The sequence below is a fragment of the Pimephales promelas genome, chromosome 11, assembly GCF_988280905.1.
Source record: "Pimephales promelas chromosome 11, fPimPro1.hap1.1, whole genome shotgun sequence".
In the NCBI taxonomy this organism is placed as follows: domain Eukaryota; kingdom Metazoa; phylum Chordata; class Actinopteri; order Cypriniformes; family Leuciscidae; genus Pimephales; species Pimephales promelas.
Window position 1 is genome coordinate 9,796,588 of NC_142779.1, and position 22,771 is coordinate 9,819,358.

Consider the following 22,771-nt stretch of genomic DNA (forward strand, 5'->3'; position numbering starts at 1 on the left):
TCAAAATTTCGACCCGAAAAAAAAAACGACAGTGTTACCCCTTTTGTTTTTTTTTTCATTTTTGGGCGAAAAATTAAGTTTCTCCAATCTTCTCAAAACTCTGGATTATGATAGAGGGCTGTGAAACTTTGACCTGAGTGCAAAAATGGAGGCTCTAGACCCTTCCAGAGCTGAGATATCAAAATTCAAAATTTCGACCCGAAAAAAAAACGACAGTGTTACCCCTTTCGTTTTTTTTTCATTTTTGGGCGAAAAATTACGTTTCTCCAATCTTCTCAAAACTCTGGATTATGATAGAGGGCCACGAGACTTTGACCTGAGTGCAAAAATGGAGGCTCTAGACCCTTCCAGAGCTGAGATATCAAAATTCAAAATTTCGACCCGAAAAAAAAACGACAGTGTTACCCCTTTCATTTTTTTCATTTTCGGGCGAAAAATTAAGTTTCTCCAATCTTCTCAAAGCTCTGGATTATGATAGAGGGCTGTGAAACTTTGACCTGAGTGCAAAAATGGAGGCTCTAGACCCTTCCAGAGCTGAGATATCAAAATTCAAAATTTCGACCCGAAAAAAAAAACAACAGTGTTACCCCTTTTGTTTTTTTTTCGTTTTTGGGTGAAAAATTAAGTTTCTCCAATCTTCTCAAAACTCTGGATTATGATAGAGGGCTGTGAAACTTTGACCTGAGTACAAAAATGGAGGCTCTAGACCCTTCCAGAGCTGAGATATCAAAATTCAAAATTTCGACCCGAAAAAAAAACGACAGTGTTACCCCTTTTGTTTTTTTTCATTTTTGGGCGAAAAATTAAGTTTCTCCAATCTTCTCAAAACTCTGGATTATGATAGAGGGCTGTGAAACTTTGACCTGAGTGCAAAAATGGAGGCTCTAGACCCTTCCAGAGCTGAGATATCAAAATTCAAAATTTCGACCCGAAAAAAAAAACGACAGTGTTACCCCTTTTGTTTTTTTTCATTTTTGGGCGAAAAATTAAGTTTCTCCAATCTTCTCAAAACTCTGGATTATGATAGAGGGCTGTGAAACTTTGACCTGAGTGCAAAAATGGAGGCTCTAGACCCTTCCAGAGCTGAGATATCAAAATTCAAAATTTCGACCCGAAAAAAAAACGACAGTGTTACCCCTTTTGTTTTTTTTTGTTTTTGGGCGAAAAATTAAGTTTCTCCAATCTTCTCAAAACTCTGGATTATGATAGAGGGCTGTGAAACTTTGACCTGAGTGCAAAAATGGAGGCTCTAGACCCTTCCAGAGCTGAGATATCAAAATTCAAAATTTCGACCCGAAAAAAAAAACGACAGTGTTACCCCTTTTGTTTTTTTTTCATTTTTGGGCGAAAAATTAAGTTTCTCCAATCTTCTCAAAACTCTGGATTATGATAGAGGGCTGTGAAACTTTGACCTGAGTGCAAAAATGGAGGCTCTAGACCCTTCCAGAGCTGAGATATCAAAATTCAAAATTTCGACCCGAAAAAAAAACGACAGTGTTACCCCTTTCGTTTTTTTTTTCATTTTTGGGCGAAAAATTAAGTTTCTCCAATCTTCTCAAAACTCTGGATTATGATAGAGGGCTGTGAAACTTTGACCTGAGTGCAAAAATGGAGGCTCTAGACCCTTCCAGAGCTGAGATATCAAAATTCAAAATTTCGACCCGAAAAAAAAAACGACAGTGTTACCCCTTTTGTTTTTTTTCATTTTTGGGCGAAAAATTAAGTTTCTCCAATCTTCTCAAAACTCTGGATTATGATAGAGGGCTGTGAAACTTTGACCTGAGTGCAAAAATGGAGGCTCTAGACCCTTCCAGAGCTGAGATATCAAAATTCAAAATTTCGACCCGAAAAAAAAACGACAGTGTTACCCCTTTCGTTTTTTTTTTCATTTTTGGGCGAAAAATTAAGTTTCTCCAATCTTCTCAAAACTCTGGATTATGATAGAGGGCTGTGAAACTTTGACCTGAGTGCAAAAATGGAGGCTCTAGACCCTTCCAGAGCTGAGATATCAAAATTAAAAATTTCGACCCGAAAAAAAAACGACAGTGTTACCCCTTTTGTTTTTTTTTCATTTTTGGGCGAAAAATTAAGTTTCTCCAATCTTCTCAAAACTCTGGATTATGATAGAGGGCTGTGAAACTTTGACCTGAGTGCAAAAATGGAGGCTCTAGACCCTTCCAGAGCTGAGATATCAAAATTCAAAATTTCGACCCGAAAAAAAACCGACAGTGTTACCCCTTTTGTTTTTTTTTCATTTTTGGGCGAAAAATTAAGTTTCTCCAATCTTCTCAAAACTCTGGATTATGATAGAGGGCTGTGAAACTTTGACCTGAGTGCAAAAATGGAGGCTCTAGACCCTTCCAGAGCTGAGATATCAAAATTCAAAATTTCGACCCGAAAAAAAAACGACAGTGTTACCCCTTTTGTTTTTTTTTGTTTTTGGGCGAAAAATTAAGTTTCTCCAATCTTCTCAAAACTCTGGATTATGATAGAGGGCTGTGAAACTTTGACCTGAGTGCAAAAATGGAGGCTCTAGACCCTTCCAGAGCTGAGATATCAAAATTCAAAATTTCGACCCGAAAAAAAAAACGACAGTGTTACCCCTTTTGTTTTTTTTTCATTTTTGGGCGAAAAATTAAGTTTCTCCAATCTTCTCAAAACTCTGGATTATGATAGAGGGCTGTGAAACTTTGACCTGAGTGCAAAAATGGAGGCTCTAGACCCTTCCAGAGCTGAGATATCAAAATTCAAAATTTCGACCCGAAAAAAAAACGACAGTGTTACCCCTTTCGTTTTTTTTTTCATTTTTGGGCGAAAAATTAAGTTTCTCCAATCTTCTCAAAACTCTGGATTATGATAGAGGGCTGTGAAACTTTGACCTGAGTGCAAAAATGGAGGCTCTAGACCCTTCCAGAGCTGAGATATCAAAATTCAAAATTTCGACCCGAAAAAAAAAACGACAGTGTTACCCCTTTTGTTTTTTTTCATTTTTGGGCGAAAAATTAAGTTTCTCCAATCTTCTCAAAACTCTGGATTATGATAGAGGGCTGTGAAACTTTGACCTGAGTGCAAAAATGGAGGCTCTAGACCCTTCCAGAGCTGAGATATCAAAATTCAAAATTTCGACCCGAAAAAAAAACGACAGTGTTACCCCTTTCGTTTTTTTTTTCATTTTTGGGCGAAAAATTAAGTTTCTCCAATCTTCTCAAAACTCTGGATTATGATAGAGGGCTGTGAAACTTTGACCTGAGTGCAAAAATGGAGGCTCTAGACCCTTCCAGAGCTGAGATATCAAAATTAAAAATTTCGACCCGAAAAAAAAACGACAGTGTTACCCCTTTTGTTTTATTTTTTTCATTTTTGGGCGAAAAATTAAGTTTCTCCAATCTTCTCAAAACTCTGGATTATGATAGAGGGCTGTGAAACTTTGACCTGAGTGCAAAAATGGAGGCTCTAGACCCTTCCAGAGCTGAGATATCAAAATTCAAAATTTCGACCCGAAAAAAAAACGACAGTGTTACCCCTTTCGTTTTTTTTTTTTCATTTTTGGGCGAAAAATTACGTTTCTCCAATCTTCTCAAAACTCTGGATTATGATAGAGGGCTGTGAAACTTTGACCTGAGTGCAAAAATGGAGGCTCTAGACCCTTCCAGAGCTGAGATATCAAAATTCAAAATTTCGACCCGAAAAAAAAACGACAGTGTTACCCCTTTCGTTTTTTTCATTTTTGGGCGAAAAATTAAGTTTCTCCAATCTTCTCAAAACTCTGGATTATGATAGAGGGCTGTGAAACTTTGACCTGAGTGCAAAAATGGAGGCTCTAGACCCTTCCAGAGCTGAGATATCAAAATTCAAAATTTCGACCCGAAAAAAAAACGACAGTGTTACCCCTTTCGTTTTTTTTCATTTTTGGGCGAAAAATTAAGTTTCTCCAATCTTCTCAAAACTCTGGATTATGATAGAGGGCTGTGAAACTTTGACCTGAGTGCAAAAATGGAGGCTCTAGTCTAGACCCTTCCAGAGCTGAGATATCAAAATTCAAAAATTCGACCCGAAAAAAAAACGACAGTGTTACCCCTTTCGTTTTTTTTCATTTTTGGGCGAAAAATTAAGTTTCTCCAATCTTCTCAAAACTCTGGATTATGATAGAGGGCTGTGAAACTTTGACCTGAGTGCAAAAATGGAGGCTCTAGACCCTTCCAGAGCTGAGATATCAAAATTCAAAATTTCGACCCGAAAAAAAAAACGACAGTGTTACCCCTTTCGTTTTTTTTTTCATTTTTGGGCGAAAAATTAAGTTTCTCCAATCTTCTCAAAACTCTGGATTATGATAGAGGGCTGTGAAACTTTGACCTGAGTGCAAAAATGGAGGCTCTAGACCCTTCCAGAGCTGAGATATCAAAATTCAAAATTTCGACCCGAAAAAAAAACGACAGTGTTACCCCTTTCGTTTTTTTTCATTTTTGGGCGAAAAATTAAGTTTCTCCAATCTTCTCAAAACTCTGGATTATGATAGAGGGCTGTGAAACTTTGACCTGAGTGCAAAAATGGAGGCTCTAGACCCTTCCAGAGCTGAGATATCAAAATTCAAAATTTCGACCCGAAAAAAAAACGACAGTGTTACCCCTTTTGTTTTATTTTTTTCATTTTTGGGCGAAAAATTAAGTTTCTCCAATCTTCTCAAAACTCTGGATTATGATAGAGGGCTGTGAAACTTTGACCTGAGTGCAAAAATGGAGGCTCTAGACCCTTCCAGAGCTGAGATATCAAAATTCAAAATTTCGACCCGAAAAAAAAACGACAGTGTTACCCCTTTCGTTTTTTTTTCATTTTTGGACGAAAAATTAAGTTTCTCCAATCTTCTCAAAACTCTGGATTATGATAGAGGGCCACGAGACTTTGACCTGAGTGCAAAAATGGAGGCTCTAGACCCTTCCAGAGCTGAGATATCAAAATTCAAAATTTCGACCCGAAAAAAAAACGACAGTGTTACCCCTTTTGTTTTTTTTCATTTTTGGGCGAAAAATTAAGTTTCTCCAATCTTCTCAAAACTCTGGATTATGATAGAGGGCTGTGAAACTTTGACCTGAGTGCAAAAATGGAGGCTCTAGACCCTTCCAGAGCTGAGATATCAAAATTCAAAATTTCGACCCGAAAAAAAAACGACAGTGTTACCCCTTTTGTTTTTTTTCATTTTTGGGCGAAAAATTAAGTTTCTCCAATCTTCTCAAAACTCTGGATTATGATAGAGGGCTGTGAAACTTTGACCTGAGTGCAAAAATGGAGGCTCTAGACCCTTCCAGAGCTGAGATATCAAAATTCAAAATTTCGACCCGAAAAAAAAACGACAGTGTTACCCCTTTCGTTTTTTTTCATTTTTGGGCGAAAAATTACGTTTCTCCAATCTTCTCAAAACTCTGGATTATGATAGAGGGCTGTGAAACTTTGACCTGAGTGCAAAAATGGAGGCTCTAGACCCTTCCAGAGCTGAGATATCAAAATTCAAAATTTCGACCCGAAAAAAAAACGACAGTGTTACCCCTTTCGTTTTTTTTTCATTTTTGGGCGAAAAATTACGTTTCTCCAATCTTCTCAAAACTCTGGATTATGATAGAGGGCCACGAGACTTTGACCTGAGTGCAAAAATGGAGGCTCTAGACCCTTCCAGAGCTGAGATATCAAAATTCAAAATTTCGACCCGAAAAAAAAACGACAGTGTTACCCCTTTCATTTTTTTCATTTTCGGGCGAAAAATTAAGTTTCTCCAATCTTCTCAAAGCTCTGGATTATGATAGAGGGCTGTGAAACTTTGACCTGAGTGCAAAAATGGAGGCTCTAGACCCTTCCAGAGCTGAGATATCAAAATTCAAAATTTCGACCCGAAAAAAAAAACAACAGTGTTACCCCTTTTGTTTTTTTTCGTTTTTGGGTGAAAAATTAAGTTTCTCCAATCTTCTCAAAACTCTGGATTATGATAGAGGGCTGTGAAACTTTGACCTGAGTACAAAAATGGAGGCTCTAGACCCTTCCAGAGCTGAGATATCAAAATTCAAAATTTCGACCCGAAAAAAAAACGACAGTGTTACCCCTTTTGTTTTTTTTCATTTTTGGGCGAAAAATTAAGTTTCTCCAATCTTCTCAAAACTCTGGATTATGATAGAGGGCTGTGAAACTTTGACCTGAGTGCAAAAATGGAGGCTCTAGACCCTTCCAGAGCTGAGATATCAAAATTCAAAATTTCGACCCGAAAAAAAAAACGACAGTGTTACCCCTTTCGTTTTTTTTCATTTTTGGGCGAAAAATTACGTTTCTCCAATCTTCTCAAAACTCTGGATTATGATAGAGGGCCACGAGACTTTGACCTGAGTGCAAAAATGGAGGCTCTAGACCCTTCCAGAGCTGAGATATCAAAATTCAAAATTTCGACCCGAAAAAAAACCGACAGTGTTACCCCTTTCGTTTTTTTTCATTTTCGGGCGAAAAATTAAGTTTCTCCAATCTTCTCAAAGCTCTGGATTATGATAGAGGGCTGTGAAACTTTGACCTGAGTGCAAAAATGGAGGCTCTAGACCCTTCCAGAGCTGAGATATCAAAATTCAAAATTTCGACCCGAAAAAAAAACAACAGTGTTACCCCTTTTGTTTTTTTTCATTTTTGGGCGAAAAATTAAGTTTCTCCAATCTTCTCAAAACTCTGGATTATGATAGAGGGCTGTGAAACTTTGACCTGAGTGCAAAAATGGAGGCTCTAGACCCTTCCAGAGCTGAGATATCAAAATTCAAAATTTCGACCCGAAAAAAAAAACGACAGTGTTACCCCTTTTGTTTTTTTTTTCATTTTTGGGCGAAAAATTAAGTTTCTCCAATCTTCTCAAAACTCTGGATTATGATAGAGGGCTGTGAAACTTTGACCTGAGTGCAAAAATGGAGGCTCTAGACCCTTCCAGAGCTGAGATATCAAAATTCAAAATTTCGACCCGAAAAAAAAACGACAGTGTTACCCCTTTCGTTTTTTTTTCATTTTTGGGCGAAAAATTACGTTTCTCCAATCTTCTCAAAACTCTGGATTATGATAGAGGGCCACGAGACTTTGACCTGAGTGCAAAAATGGAGGCTCTAGACCCTTCCAGAGCTGAGATATCAAAATTCAAAATTTCGACCCGAAAAAAAAACGACAGTGTTACCCCTTTCATTTTTTTCATTTTCGGGCGAAAAATTAAGTTTCTCCAATCTTCTCAAAGCTCTGGATTATGATAGAGGGCTGTGAAACTTTGACCTGAGTGCAAAAATGGAGGCTCTAGACCCTTCCAGAGCTGAGATATCAAAATTCAAAATTTCGACCCGAAAAAAAAAACAACAGTGTTACCCCTTTTGTTTTTTTTTCGTTTTTGGGTGAAAAATTAAGTTTCTCCAATCTTCTCAAAACTCTGGATTATGATAGAGGGCTGTGAAACTTTGACCTGAGTACAAAAATGGAGGCTCTAGACCCTTCCAGAGCTGAGATATCAAAATTCAAAATTTCGACCCGAAAAAAAAACGACAGTGTTACCCCTTTTGTTTTTTTTCATTTTTGGGCGAAAAATTAAGTTTCTCCAATCTTCTCAAAACTCTGGATTATGATAGAGGGCTGTGAAACTTTGACCTGAGTGCAAAAATGGAGGCTCTAGACCCTTCCAGAGCTGAGATATCAAAATTCAAAATTTCGACCCGAAAAAAAAAACGACAGTGTTACCCCTTTTGTTTTTTTTCATTTTTGGGCGAAAAATTAAGTTTCTCCAATCTTCTCAAAACTCTGGATTATGATAGAGGGCTGTGAAACTTTGACCTGAGTGCAAAAATGGAGGCTCTAGACCCTTCCAGAGCTGAGATATCAAAATTCAAAATTTCGACCCGAAAAAAAAAACGACAGTGTTACCCCTTTTGTTTTTTTTTTCATTTTTGGGCGAAAAATTAAGTTTCTCCAATCTTCTCAAAACTCTGGATTATGATAGAGGGCTGTGAAACTTTGACCTGAGTGCAAAAATGGAGGCTCTAGACCCTTCCAGAGCTGAGATATCAAAATTCAAAATTTCGACCCGAAAAAAAAACGACAGTGTTACCCCTTTCGTTTTTTTTTCATTTTTGGGCGAAAAATTACGTTTCTCCAATCTTCTCAAAACTCTGGATTATGATAGAGGGCCACGAGACTTTGACCTGAGTGCAAAAATGGAGGCTCTAGACCCTTCCAGAGCTGAGATATCAAAATTCAAAATTTCGACCCGAAAAAAAAACGACAGTGTTACCCCTTTCATTTTTTTCATTTTCGGGCGAAAAATTAAGTTTCTCCAATCTTCTCAAAGCTCTGGATTATGATAGAGGGCTGTGAAACTTTGACCTGAGTGCAAAAATGGAGGCTCTAGACCCTTCCAGAGCTGAGATATCAAAATTCAAAATTTCGACCCGAAAAAAAAAACAACAGTGTTACCCCTTTTGTTTTTTTTCGTTTTTGGGTGAAAAATTAAGTTTCTCCAATCTTCTCAAAACTCTGGATTATGATAGAGGGCTGTGAAACTTTGACCTGAGTACAAAAATGGAGGCTCTAGACCCTTCCAGAGCTGAGATATCAAAATTCAAAATTTCGACCCGAAAAAAAAACGACAGTGTTACCCCTTTTGTTTTTTTTCATTTTTGGGCGAAAAATTAAGTTTCTCCAATCTTCTCAAAACTCTGGATTATGATAGAGGGCTGTGAAACTTTGACCTGAGTGCAAAAATGGAGGCTCTAGACCCTTCCAGAGCTGAGATATCAAAATTCAAAATTTCGACCCGAAAAAAAAAACGACAGTGTTACCCCTTTTGTTTTTTTTCATTTTTGGGCGAAAAATTAAGTTTCTCCAATCTTCTCAAAACTCTGGATTATGATAGAGGGCTGTGAAACTTTGACCTGAGTGCAAAAATGGAGGCTCTAGACCCTTCCAGAGCTGAGATATCAAAATTCAAAATTTCGACCCGAAAAAAAAACGACAGTGTTACCCCTTTTGTTTTTTTTTGTTTTTGGGCGAAAAATTAAGTTTCTCCAATCTTCTCAAAACTCTGGATTATGATAGAGGGCTGTGAAACTTTGACCTGAGTGCAAAAATGGAGGCTCTAGACCCTTCCAGAGCTGAGATATCAAAATTCAAAATTTCGACCCGAAAAAAAAAACGACAGTGTTACCCCTTTTGTTTTTTTTTCATTTTTGGGCGAAAAATTAAGTTTCTCCAATCTTCTCAAAACTCTGGATTATGATAGAGGGCTGTGAAACTTTGACCTGAGTGCAAAAATGGAGGCTCTAGACCCTTCCAGAGCTGAGATATCAAAATTCAAAATTTCGACCCGAAAAAAAAACGACAGTGTTACCCCTTTCGTTTTTTTTTTCATTTTTGGGCGAAAAATTAAGTTTCTCCAATCTTCTCAAAACTCTGGATTATGATAGAGGGCTGTGAAACTTTGACCTGAGTGCAAAAATGGAGGCTCTAGACCCTTCCAGAGCTGAGATATCAAAATTCAAAATTTCGACCCGAAAAAAAAAACGACAGTGTTACCCCTTTTGTTTTTTTTCATTTTTGGGCGAAAAATTAAGTTTCTCCAATCTTCTCAAAACTCTGGATTATGATAGAGGGCTGTGAAACTTTGACCTGAGTGCAAAAATGGAGGCTCTAGACCCTTCCAGAGCTGAGATATCAAAATTCAAAATTTCGACCCGAAAAAAAAACGACAGTGTTACCCCTTTCGTTTTTTTTTTCATTTTTGGGCGAAAAATTAAGTTTCTCCAATCTTCTCAAAACTCTGGATTATGATAGAGGGCTGTGAAACTTTGACCTGAGTGCAAAAATGGAGGCTCTAGACCCTTCCAGAGCTGAGATATCAAAATTAAAAATTTCGACCCGAAAAAAAAACGACAGTGTTACCCCTTTTGTTTTATTTTTTTCATTTTTGGGCGAAAAATTAAGTTTCTCCAATCTTCTCAAAACTCTGGATTATGATAGAGGGCTGTGAAACTTTGACCTGAGTGCAAAAATGGAGGCTCTAGACCCTTCCAGAGCTGAGATATCAAAATTCAAAATTTCGACCCGAAAAAAAAACGACAGTGTTACCCCTTTCGTTTTTTTTTTTTCATTTTTGGGCGAAAAATTACGTTTCTCCAATCTTCTCAAAACTCTGGATTATGATAGAGGGCTGTGAAACTTTGACCTGAGTGCAAAAATGGAGGCTCTAGACCCTTCCAGAGCTGAGATATCAAAATTCAAAATTTCGACCCGAAAAAAAAACGACAGTGTTACCCCTTTCGTTTTTTTCATTTTTGGGCGAAAAATTAAGTTTCTCCAATCTTCTCAAAACTCTGGATTATGATAGAGGGCTGTGAAACTTTGACCTGAGTGCAAAAATGGAGGCTCTAGACCCTTCCAGAGCTGAGATATCAAAATTCAAAAATTCGACCCGAAAAAAAAACGACAGTGTTACCCCTTTCGTTTTTTTTCATTTTTGGGCGAAAAATTAAGTTTCTCCAATCTTCTCAAAACTCTGGATTATGATAGAGGGCTGTGAAACTTTGACCTGAGTGCAAAAATGGAGGCTCTAGTCTAGACCCTTCCAGAGCTGAGATATCAAAATTCAAAAATTCGACCCGAAAAAAAAACGACAGTGTTACCCCTTTCGTTTTTTTTCATTTTTGGGCGAAAAATTAAGTTTCTCCAATCTTCTCAAAACTCTGGATTATGATAGAGGGCTGTGAAACTTTGACCTGAGTGCAAAAATGGAGGCTCTAGACCCTTCCAGAGCTGAGATATCAAAATTCAAAATTTCGACCCGAAAAAAAAAACGACAGTGTTACCCCTTTCGTTTTTTTTTTCATTTTTGGGCGAAAAATTAAGTTTCTCCAATCTTCTCAAAACTCTGGATTATGATAGAGGGCTGTGAAACTTTGACCTGAGTGCAAAAATGGAGGCTCTAGACCCTTCCAGAGCTGAGATATCAAAATTCAAAATTTCGACCCGAAAAAAAAACGACAGTGTTACCCCTTTCGTTTTTTTTCATTTTTGGGCGAAAAATTAAGTTTCTCCAATCTTCTCAAAACTCTGGATTATGATAGAGGGCTGTGAAACTTTGACCTGAGTGCAAAAATGGAGGCTCTAGACCCTTCCAGAGCTGAGATATCAAAATTCAAAATTTCGACCCGAAAAAAAAACGACAGTGTTACCCCTTTTGTTTTATTTTTTTCATTTTTGGGCGAAAAATTAAGTTTCTCCAATCTTCTCAAAACTCTGGATTATGATAGAGGGCTGTGAAACTTTGACCTGAGTGCAAAAATGGAGGCTCTAGACCCTTCCAGAGCTGAGATATCAAAATTCAAAATTTCGACCCGAAAAAAAAACGACAGTGTTACCCCTTTCGTTTTTTTTTCATTTTTGGACGAAAAATTAAGTTTCTCCAATCTTCTCAAAACTCTGGATTATGATAGAGGGCCACGAGACTTTGACCTGAGTGCAAAAATGGAGGCTCTAGACCCTTCCAGAGCTGAGATATCAAAATTCAAAATTTCGACCCGAAAAAAAAACGACAGTGTTACCCCTTTTGTTTTTTTTCATTTTTGGGCGAAAAATTAAGTTTCTCCAATCTTCTCAAAACTCTGGATTATGATAGAGGGCTGTGAAACTTTGACCTGAGTGCAAAAATGGAGGCTCTAGACCCTTCCAGAGCTGAGATATCAAAATTCAAAATTTCGACCCGAAAAAAAAACGACAGTGTTACCCCTTTTGTTTTTTTTCATTTTTGGGCGAAAAATTAAGTTTCTCCAATCTTCTCAAAACTCTGGATTATGATAGAGGGCTGTGAAACTTTGACCTGAGTGCAAAAATGGAGGCTCTAGACCCTTCCAGAGCTGAGATATCAAAATTCAAAATTTCGACCCGAAAAAAAAACGACAGTGTTACCCCTTTCGTTTTTTTTCATTTTTGGGCGAAAAATTACGTTTCTCCAATCTTCTCAAAACTCTGGATTATGATAGAGGGCCACGAAACTTTGACCTGAGTGCAAAAATGGAGGCTCTAGACCCTTCCAGAGCTGAGATATCAAAATTCAAAATTTCGACGCGAAAAAAAAACGACAGTGTTACCCCTTTCGTTTTTTTTCATTTTCGGGCGAAAAATTAAGTTTCTCCAATCTTCTCAAAGCTCTGGATTATGATAGAGGGCTGTGAAACTTTGACCTGAGTGCAAAAATGGAGGCTCTAGACCCTTCCAGAGCTGAGATATCAAAATTCAAAATTTCGACCCGAAAAAAAAACGACAGTGTACCCCTTTCGTTTTTTTTTTCATTTTTGGGCGAAAAATTAAGTTTCTCCAATCTTCTCAAAACTCTGGATTATGATAGAGGGCTGTGAAACTTTGACCTGAGTGCAAAAATGGAGGCTCTAGACCCTTCCAGAGCTGAGATATCAAAATTCAAAATTTCGACCCGAAAAAAAAATGACAGTGTTACCCCTTTTGTTTTTTTTCATTTTTGGGCGAAAAATTAAGTTTCTCCAATCTTCTCAAAACTCTGGATTATGATAGAGGGCTGTGAAACTTTGACCTGAGTGCAAAAATGGAGGCTCTAGACCCTTCCAGAGCTGAGATATCAAAATTCAAAATTTCGACCCGAAAAAAAAACGACAGTGTTACCCCTTTCGTTTTTTTTCATTTTTGGGCGAAAAATTAAGTTTCTCCAATCTTCTCAAAACTCTGGATTATGATAGAGGGCTGTGAAACTTTGACCTGAGTGCAAAAATGGAGGCTCTAGACCCTTCCAGAGCTGAGATATCAAAATTCAAAATTTCGACCCGAAAAAAAAACGACAGTGTTACCCCTTTCGTTTTTTTTCATTTTTGGGCGAAAAATTACGTTTCTCCAATCTTCTCAAAACTCTGGATTATGATAGAGGGCCACGAAACTTTGACCTGAGTGCAAAAATGGAGGCTCTAGACCCTTCCAGAGCTGAGATATCAAAATTCAAAATTTCGACGCGAAAAAAAAACGACAGTGTTACCCCTTTCGTTTTTTTTCATTTTCGGGCGAAAAATTAAGTTTCTCCAATCTTCTCAAAGCTCTGGATTATGATAGAGGGCTGTGAAACTTTGACCTGAGTGCAAAAATGGAGGCTCTAGACCCTTCCAGAGCTGAGATATCAAAATTCAAAATTTCGACCCGAAAAAAAAACGACAGTGTACCCCTTTCGTTTTTTTTTTCATTTTTGGGCGAAAAATTAAGTTTCTCCAATCTTCTCAAAACTCTGGATTATGATAGAGGGCTGTGAAACTTTGACCTGAGTACAAAAATGGAGGCTCTAGACCCTTCCAGAGCTGAGATATCAAAATTCAAAATTTCGACCCGAAAAAAAAACGACAGTGTTACCCCTTTTGTTTTTTTTCATTTTTGGGCGAAAAATTAAGTTTCTCCAATCTTCTCAAAACTCTGGATTATGATAGAGGGCTGTGAAACTTTGACCTGAGTGCAAAAATGGAGGCTCTAGACCCTTCCAGAGCTGAGATATCAAAATTCAAAATTTCGACCCGAAAAAAAAACAACAGTGTTACCCCTTTTGTTTTTTTTTTCATTTTTGGGCGAAAAATTAAGTTTCTCCAATCTTCTCAAAACTCTGGATTATGATAGAGGGCTGTGAAACCTTGACCTGAGTGCAAAAATGGAGGCTCTAGACCCTTCCAGAGCTGAGATATCAAAATTCTAAATTTCGACCCGAAAAAAAAACGACAGTGTTACCCCTTTTGTTTTTTTTCATTTTTGGGCGAAAAATTAAGTTTCTCCAATCTTCTCAAAACTCTGGATTATGATAGAGGGCTGTGAAACTTTGACCTGAGTGCAAAAATGGAGGCTCTAGACCCTTCCAGAGCTGAGATATCAAAATTCAAAATTTCGACCCGAAAAAAAAAACGACAGTGTTACCCCTTTCGTTTTTTTTCATTTTTGGGCGAAAAATTACGTTTCTCCAATCTTCTCAAAACTCTGGATTATGATAGAGGGCCACGAAACTTTGACCTGAGTGCAAAAATGGAGGCTCTAGACCCTTCCAGAGCTGAGATATCAAAATTCAAAATTTCGACCCGAAAAAAAAACGACAGTGTTACCCCTTTCGTTTTTTTTCATTTTCGGGCGAAAAATTAAGTTTCTCCAATCTTCTCAAAGCTCTGGATTATGATAGAGGGCTGTGAAACTTTGACCTGAGTGCAAAAATGGAGGCTCTAGACCCTTCCAGAGCTGAGATATCAAAATTCAAAATTTCGACCCGAAAAAAAAACGACAGTGTTACCCCTTTCGTTTTTTTTTCATTTTTGGACGAAAAATTAAGTTTCTCCAATCTTCTCAAAACTCTGGATTATGATAGAGGGCCACGAGACTTTGACCTGAGTGCAAAAATGGAGGCTCTAGACCCTTCCAGAGCTGAGATATCAAAATTCAAAATTTCGACCCGAAAAAAAAACGACAGTGTTACCCCTTTTGTTTTTTTTCATTTTTGGGCGAAAAATTAAGTTTCTCCAATCTTCTCAAAACTCTGGATTATGATAGAGGGCTGTGAAACTTTGACCTGAGTGCAAAAATGGAGGCTCTAGACCCTTCCAGAGCTGAGATATCAAAATTCAAAATTTCGACGCGAAAAAAAAACGACAGTGTTACCCCTTTCGTTTTTTTTTCATTTTTGGGCGAAAAATTAAGTTTCTCCAATCTTCTCAAAGCTCTGGATTATGATAGAGGGCTGTGAAACTTTGACCTGAGTGCAAAAATGGAGGCTCTAGACCCTTCCAGAGCTGAGATATCAAAATTCAAAATTTCGACCCGAAAAAAAAACGACAGTGTACCCCTTTCGTTTTTTTTTTCATTTTTGGGCGAAAAATTAAGTTTCTCCAATCTTCTCAAAACTCTGGATTATGATAGAGGGCTGTGAAACTTTGACCTGAGTGCAAAAATGGAGGCTCTAGACCCTTCCAGAGCTGAGATATCAAAATTCAAAATTTCGACCCGAAAAAAAAACAACAGTGTTACCCCTTTTGTTTTTTTTTTCATTTTTGGGCGAAAAATTAAGTTTCTCCAATCTTCTCAAAACTCTGGATTATGATAGAGGGCTGTGAAACTTTGACCTGAGTGCAAAAATGGAGGCTCTAGACCCTTCCAGAGCTGAGATATCAAAATTCAAAATTTCGACCCGAAAAAAAAACGACAGTGTTACCCCTTTTGTTTTTTTTCATTTTTGGGCGAAAAATTAAGTTTCTCCAATCTTCTCAAAACTCTGGATTATGATAGAGGGCTGTGAAACTTTGACCTGAGTGCAAAAATGGAGGCTCTAGACCCTTCCAGAGCTGAGATATCAAAATTCAAAATTTCGACCCGAAAAAAAAAACGACAGTGTTACCCCTTTCGTTTTTTTTCATTTTTGGGCGAAAAATTAAGTTTCTCCAATCTTCTCAAAACTCTGGATTATGATAGAGGGCCACGAAACTTTGACCTGAGTGCAAAAATGGAGGCTCTAGACCCTTCCAGAGCTGAGATATCAAAATTCAAAATTTCGACCCGAAAAAAAAACGACAGTGTTACCCCTTTCGTTTTTTTTCATTTTCGGGCGAAAAATTAAGTTTCTCCAATCTTCTCAAAGCTCTGGATTATGATAGAGGGCTGTGAAACTTTGACCTGAGTGCAAAAATGGAGGCTCTAGACCCTTCCAGAGCTGAGATATCAAAATTCAAAATTTCGACCCGAAAAAAAAACGACAGTGTTACCCCTTTCGTTTTTTTTTCATTTTTGGACGAAAAATTAAGTTTCTCCAATCTTCTCAAAACTCTGGATTATGATAGAGGGCCACGAGACTTTGACCTGAGTGCAAAAATGGAGGCTCTAGACCCTTCCAGAGCTGAGATATCAAAATTCAAAATTTCGACCCGAAAAAAAAAACGACAGTGTTACCCCTTTTGTTTTTTTTCATTTTTGGGCGAAAAATTAAGTTTCTCCAATCTTCTCAAAACTCTGGATTATGATAGAGGGCTGTGAAACTTTGACCTGAGTGCAAAAATGGAGGCTCTAGACCCTTCCAGAGCTGAGATATCAAAATTCAAAATTTCGACGCGAAAAAAAAACGACAGTGTTACCCCTTTCGTTTTTTTTTCATTTTTGGGCGAAAAATTAAGTTTCTCCAATCTTCTCAAAGCTCTGGATTATGATAGAGGGCTGTGAAACTTTGACCTGAGTGCAAAAATGGAGGCTCTAGACCCTTCCAGAGCTGAGATATCAAAATTCAAAATTTCGACCCGAAAAAAAAACGACAGTGTACCCCTTTCGTTTTTTTTTCATTTTTGGGCGAAAAATTAAGTTTCTCCAATCTTCTCAAAACTCTGGATTATGATAGAGGGCTGTGAAACTTTGACCTGAGTGCAAAAATGGAGGCTCTAGACCCTTCCAGAGCTGAGATATCAAAATTCAAAATTTCGACCCGAAAAAAAAACGACAGTGTTACCCCTTTTGTTTTTTTTTCATTTTTGGGCGAAAAATTAAGTTTCTCCAATCTTCTCAAAACTCTGGATTATGATAGAGGGCTGTGAAACTTTGACCTGAGTGCAAAAATGGAGGCTCTAGACCCTTCCAGAGCTGAGATATCAAAATTCAAAATTTCGACCCGAAAAAAAAACGACAGTGTTACCCCTTTTGTTTTTTTTCATTTTTGGGCGAAAAATTAAGTTTCTCCAATCTTCTCAAAACTCTGGATTATGATAGAGGGCTGTGAAACTTTGACCTGAGTACAAAAATGGAGGCTCTAGACCCTTCCAGAGCTGAGATATCAAAATTCAAAATTTCGACCCGAAAAAAAAACGACAGTGTTACCCCTTTTGTTTTTTTTCATTTTTGGGCGAAAAATTAAGTTTCTCCAATCTTCTCAAAACTCTGGATTATGATAGAGGGCTGTGAAACTTTGACCTGAGTGCAAAAATGGAGGCTCTAGACCCTTCCAGAGCTGAGATATCAAAATTCAAAATTTCGACCCGAAAAAAAAACAATAGTGTTACCCCTTTTGTTTTTTTTTTCATTTTTGGGCGAAAAATTAAGTTTCTCCAATCTTCTCAAAACTCTGGATTATGATAGAGGGCTGTGAAACTTTGACCTGAGTGCAAAAATGGAGGCTCTAGACCCTTCCAGAGCTGAGATATCAAAATTCAAAATTTCGACCCGAAAAAAAAACGACAGTGTTACCCCTTTTGTTTTTTTTCATTTTTGGGCGAAAAATTAAGTTTCTCCAATCTTCTCAAAACTCTGGATTATGATAGAGGGCTGTGAAACTTTGACCTGAGTGCAAAAATGGAGGCTCTAGACCCTTCCAGAGCTGAGATATCAAAATTCAAAATTTCGACCCGAAAAAAAAAACGACAGTGTTACCCCTTTCGTTTTTTTTCATTTTTGGGCGAAAAATTACGTTTCTCCAATCTTCTCAAAACTCTGGATTATGATAGAGGGCCACGAAACTTTGACCTGAGTGCAAAAATGGAGGCTCTAGACCCTTCCAGAGCTGAGATATCAAAATTCAAAATTTCGACCCGAAAAAAAAACGACAGTGTTACCCCTTTCGTTTTTTTTCATTTTCGGGCGAAAAATTAAGTTTCTCCAATCTTCTCAAAGCTCTGGATTATGATAGAGGGCTGTGAAACTTTGACCTGAGTGCAAAAATGGAGGCTCTAGACCCTTCCAGAGCTGAGATATCAAAATTCAAAATTTCGACCCGAAAAAAAAACGACAGTGTTACCCCTTTCGTTTTTTTTTCATTTTTGGACGAAAAATTAAGTTTCTCCAATCTTCTCAAAACTCTGGATTATGATAGAGGGCCACGAGACTTTGACCTGAGTGCAAAAATGGAGGCTCTAGACCCTTCCAGAGCTGAGATATCAAAATTCAAAATTTCGACCCGAAAAAAAAACGACAGTGTTACCCCTTTTGTTTTTTTTCATTTTTGGGCGAAAAATTAAGTTTCTCCAATCTTCTCAAAACTCTGGATTATGATAGAGGGCTGTGAAACTTTGACCTGAGTGCAAAAATGGAGGCTCTAGACCCTTCCAGAGCTGAGATATCAAAATTCAAAATTTCGACCCGAAAAAAAAACGACAGTGTTACCCCTTTTGTTTTTTTTCATTTTTGGGCGAAAAATTAAGTTTCTCCAATCTTCTCAAAACTCTGGATTATGATAGAGGGCTGTGAAACTTTGACCTGAGTGCAAAAATGGAGGCTCTAGACCCTTCCAGAGCTGAGATATCAAAATTCAAAATTTCGACCCGAAAAAAAAACGACAGTGTTACCCCTTTTGTTTTTTTTCATTTTTGGGCGAAAAATTAAGTTTCTCCAATCTTCTCAAAACTCTGGATTATGATAGAGGGCCACGAAACTTTGACCTGAGTGCAAAAATGGAGGCTCTAGACCCTTCCAGAGCTGAGATATCAAAATTCAAAATTTCGACGCGAAAAAAAAACGACAGTGTTACCCCTTTCGTTTTTTTTCATTTTCGGGCGAAAAATTAAGTTTCTCCAATCTTCTCAAAGCTCTGGATTATGATAGAGGGCTGTGAAACTTTGACCTGAGTGCAAAAATGGAGGCTCTAGACCCTTCCAGAGCTGAGATATCAAAATTCAAAATTTCGACCCGAAAAAAAAACGACAGTGTACCCCTTTCGTTTTTTTTTTCATTTTTGGGCGAAAAATTAAGTTTCTCCAATCTTCTCAAAACTCTGGATTATGATAGAGGGCTGTGAAACTTTGACCTGAGTGCAAAAATGGAGGCTCTAGACCCTTCCAGAGCTGAGATATCAAAATTCAAAATTTCGACCCGAAAAAAAAATGACAGTGTTACCCCTTTTGTTTTTTTTCATTTTTGGGCGAAAAATTAAGTTTCTCCAATCTTCTCAAAACTCTGGATTATGATAGAGGGCTGTGAAACTTTGACCTGAGTGCAAAAATGGAGGCTCTAGACCCTTCCAGAGCTGAGATATCAAAATTCAAAATTTCGACCCGAAAAAAAAACGACAGTGTTACCCCTTTCGTTTTTTTTCATTTTTGGGCGAAAAATTAAGTTTCTCCAATCTTCTCAAAACTCTGGATTATGATAGAGGGCTGTGAAACTTTGACCTGAGTGCAAAAATGGAGGCTCTAGACCCTTCCAGAGCTGAGATATCAAAATTCAAAATTTCGACCCGAAAAAAAAACGACAGTGTTACCCCTTTCGTTTTTTTTCATTTTTGGGCGAAAAATTACGTTTCTCCAATCTTCTCAAAACTCTGGATTATGATAGAGGGCCACGAAACTTTGACCTGAGTGCAAAAATGGAGGCTCTAGACCCTTCCAGAGCTGAGATATCAAAATTCAAAATTTCGACGCGAAAAAAAAACGACAGTGTTACCCCTTTCGTTTTTTTTCATTTTCGGGCGAAAAATTAAGTTTCTCCAATCTTCTCAAAGCTCTGGATTATGATAGAGGGCTGTGAAACTTTGACCTGAGTGCAAAAATGGAGGCTCTAGACCCTTCCAGAGCTGAGATATCAAAATTCAAAATTTCGACCCGAAAAAAAAACGACAGTGTACCCCTTTCGTTTTTTTTTCATTTTTGGGCGAAAAATTAAGTTTCTCCAATCTTCTCAAAACTCTGGATTATGATAGAGGGCTGTGAAACTTTGACCTGAGTGCAAAAATGGAGGCTCTAGACCCTTCCAGAGCTGAGATATCAAAATTCAAAATTTCGACCCGAAAAAAAAACGACAGTGTTACCCCTTTTGTTTTTTTTTCATTTTTGGGCGAAAAATTAAGTTTCTCCAATCTTCTCAAAACTCTGGATTATGATAGAGGGCTGTGAAACTTTGACCTGAGTGCAAAAATGGAGGCTCTAGACCCTTCCAGAGCTGAGATATCAAAATTCAAAATTTCGACCCGAAAAAAAAACGACAGTGTTACCCCTTTTGTTTTTTTTTCATTTTTGGGCGAAAAATTAAGTTTCTCCAATCTTCTCAAAACTCTGGATTATGATAGAGGGCTGTGAAACTTTGACCTGAGTACAAAAATGGAGGCTCTAGACCCTTCCAGAGCTGAGATATCAAAATTCAAAATTTCGACCCGAAAAAAAAACGACAGTGTTACCCCTTTTGTTTTTTTTCATTTTTGGGCGAAAAATTAAGTTTCTCCAATCTTCTCAAAACTCTGGATTATGATAGAGGGCTGTGAAACTTTGACCTGAGTGCAAAAATGGAGGCTCTAGACCCTTCCAGAGCTGAGATATCAAAATTCAAAATTTCGACCCGAAAAAAAAACAACAGTGTTACCCCTTTTGTTTTTTTTTTCATTTTTGGGCGAAAAATTAAGTTTCTCCAATCTTCTCAAAACTCTGGATTATGATAGAGGGCTGTGAAACTTTGACCTGAGTACAAAAATGGAGGCTCTAGACCCTTCCAGAGCTGAGATATCAAAATTCAAAATTTCGACCCGAAAAAAAAAACGACAGTGTTACCCCTTTTGTTTTTTTTCATTTTTGGGCGAAAAATTAAGTTTCTCCAATCTTCTCAAAACTCTGGATTATGATAGAGGGCTGTGAAACTTTGACCTGAGTGCAAAAATGGAGGCTCTAGACCCTTCCAGAGCTGAGATATCAAAATTCAAAATTTCGACCCGAAAAAAAAAACGACAGTGTTACCCCTTTCGTTTTTTTTCATTTTTGGGCGAAAAATTACGTTTCTCCAATCTTCTCAAAACTCTGGATTATGATAGAGGGCCACGAAACTTTGACCTGAGTGCAAAAATGGAGGCTCTAGACCCTTCCAGAGCTGAGATATCAAAATTCAAAATTTCGACCCGAAAAAAAAACGACAGTGTTACCCCTTTCGTTTTTTTTCATTTTCGGGCGAAAAATTAAGTTTCTCCAATCTTCTCAAAGCTCTGGATTATGATAGAGGGCTGTGAAACTTTGACCTGAGTGCAAAAATGGAGGCTCTAGACCCTTCCAGAGCTGAGATATCAAAATTCAAAATTTCGACCCGAAAAAAAAACGACAGTGTTACCCCTTTCGTTTTTTTTCATTTTTGGGCGAAAAATTAAGTTTCTCCAATCTTTTTAAAACTCTGGATTATGATAGAGGGCTGTGAAACTTTGACCTGAGTGCAAAAATGGAGGCTCTAGACCCTTCCAGAGCTGAGATATCAAAATTCAAAATTTCGACCCGAAAAAAAAACGACAGTGTTACCCCTTTTGTTTTTTTTCATTTTTGGGCGAAAAATTAAGTTTCTCCAATCTTCTCAAAACTCTGGATTATGATAGAGGGCCACGAGACTTTGACCTGAGTGCAAAAATGGAGGCTCTAGACCCTTCCAGAGCTGAGATATCAAAATTCAAAATTTCGACCCGAAAAAAAAACGACAGTGTTACCCCTTCCGTTTTTTTTTTTCATTTTTGGGCGAAAAATTAAGTTTCTCCAATCTTCTCAAAACTCTGGATTATGATAGAGGGCTGTGAAACTTTGACCTGAGTGCAAAAATGGAGGCTCTAGACCCTTCCAGAGCTGAGATATCAAAATTCAAAATTTCGACCCGAAAAAAAACGACAGTGTTACCCCTTTTGTTTTTTTTTCATTTTTGGGCGAAAAATTAAGTTTCTCCAATCTTCTCAAAACTCTGGATTATGATAGAGGGCTGTGAAACTTTGACCTGAGTGCAAAAATGGAGGCTCTAGACCCTTCCAGAGCTGAGATATCAAAATTCAAAATTTCGACCCGAAAAAAAACCGACAGTGTTACCCCTTTTGTTTTTTTTTCATTTTTGGGCGAAAAATTAAGTTTCTCCAATCTTCTCAAAACTCTGGATTATGATAGAGGGCTGTGAAACTTTGACCTGAGTGCAAAAATGGAGGCTCTAGACCCTTCCAGAGCTGAGATATCAAAATTCAAAATTTCGACCCGAAAAAAAACCCACAGTGTTACCCCTTTTGTTTTTTTTTTCATTTTTGGGCGAAAAATTAAGTTTCTCCAATCTTCTCAAAACTCTGGATTATGATAGAGGGCTGTGAAACTTTGACCTGAGTGCAAAAATGGAGGCTCTAGACCCTTCCAGAGCTGAGATATCAAAATTCAAAATTTCGACCCGAAAAAAAAACGACAGTGTTACCCCTTTCGTTTTTTTTCATTTTTGGGCGAAAAATTAAGTTTCTCCAATCTTCTCAAAACTCTGGATTATGATAGAGGGCTGTGAAACTTTGACCTGAGTGCAAAAATGGAGGCTCTAGACCCTTCCAGAGCTGAGATATCAAAATTAAAAATTTCGACCCGAAAAAAAAACGACAGTGTTACCCCTTTCGTTTTTTTTCATTTTCGGGCGAAAAATTAAGTTTCTCCAATCTTCTCAAAACTCTGGATTATGATAGAGGGCCACGAAACTTTGACCTGAGTGCAAAAATGGAGGCTCTAGACCCTTCCAGAGCTGAGATATCAAAATTCAAAATTTCGACCCGAAAAAAAAACGACAGTGTTACCCCTTTCGTTTTTTTTCATTTTCGGGCGAAAAATTAAGTTTCTCCAATCTTCTCAAAGCTCTGGATTATGATAGAGGGCTGTGAAACTTTGACCTGAGTGCAAAAATGGAGGCTCTAGACCCTTCCAGAGCTGAGATATCAAAATTCAAAATTTCGACCCGAAAAAAAAAAGACAGTGTTACCCCTTTCGTTTTTTTTCATTTTTGGGCGAAAAATTAAGTTTCTCCAATCTTC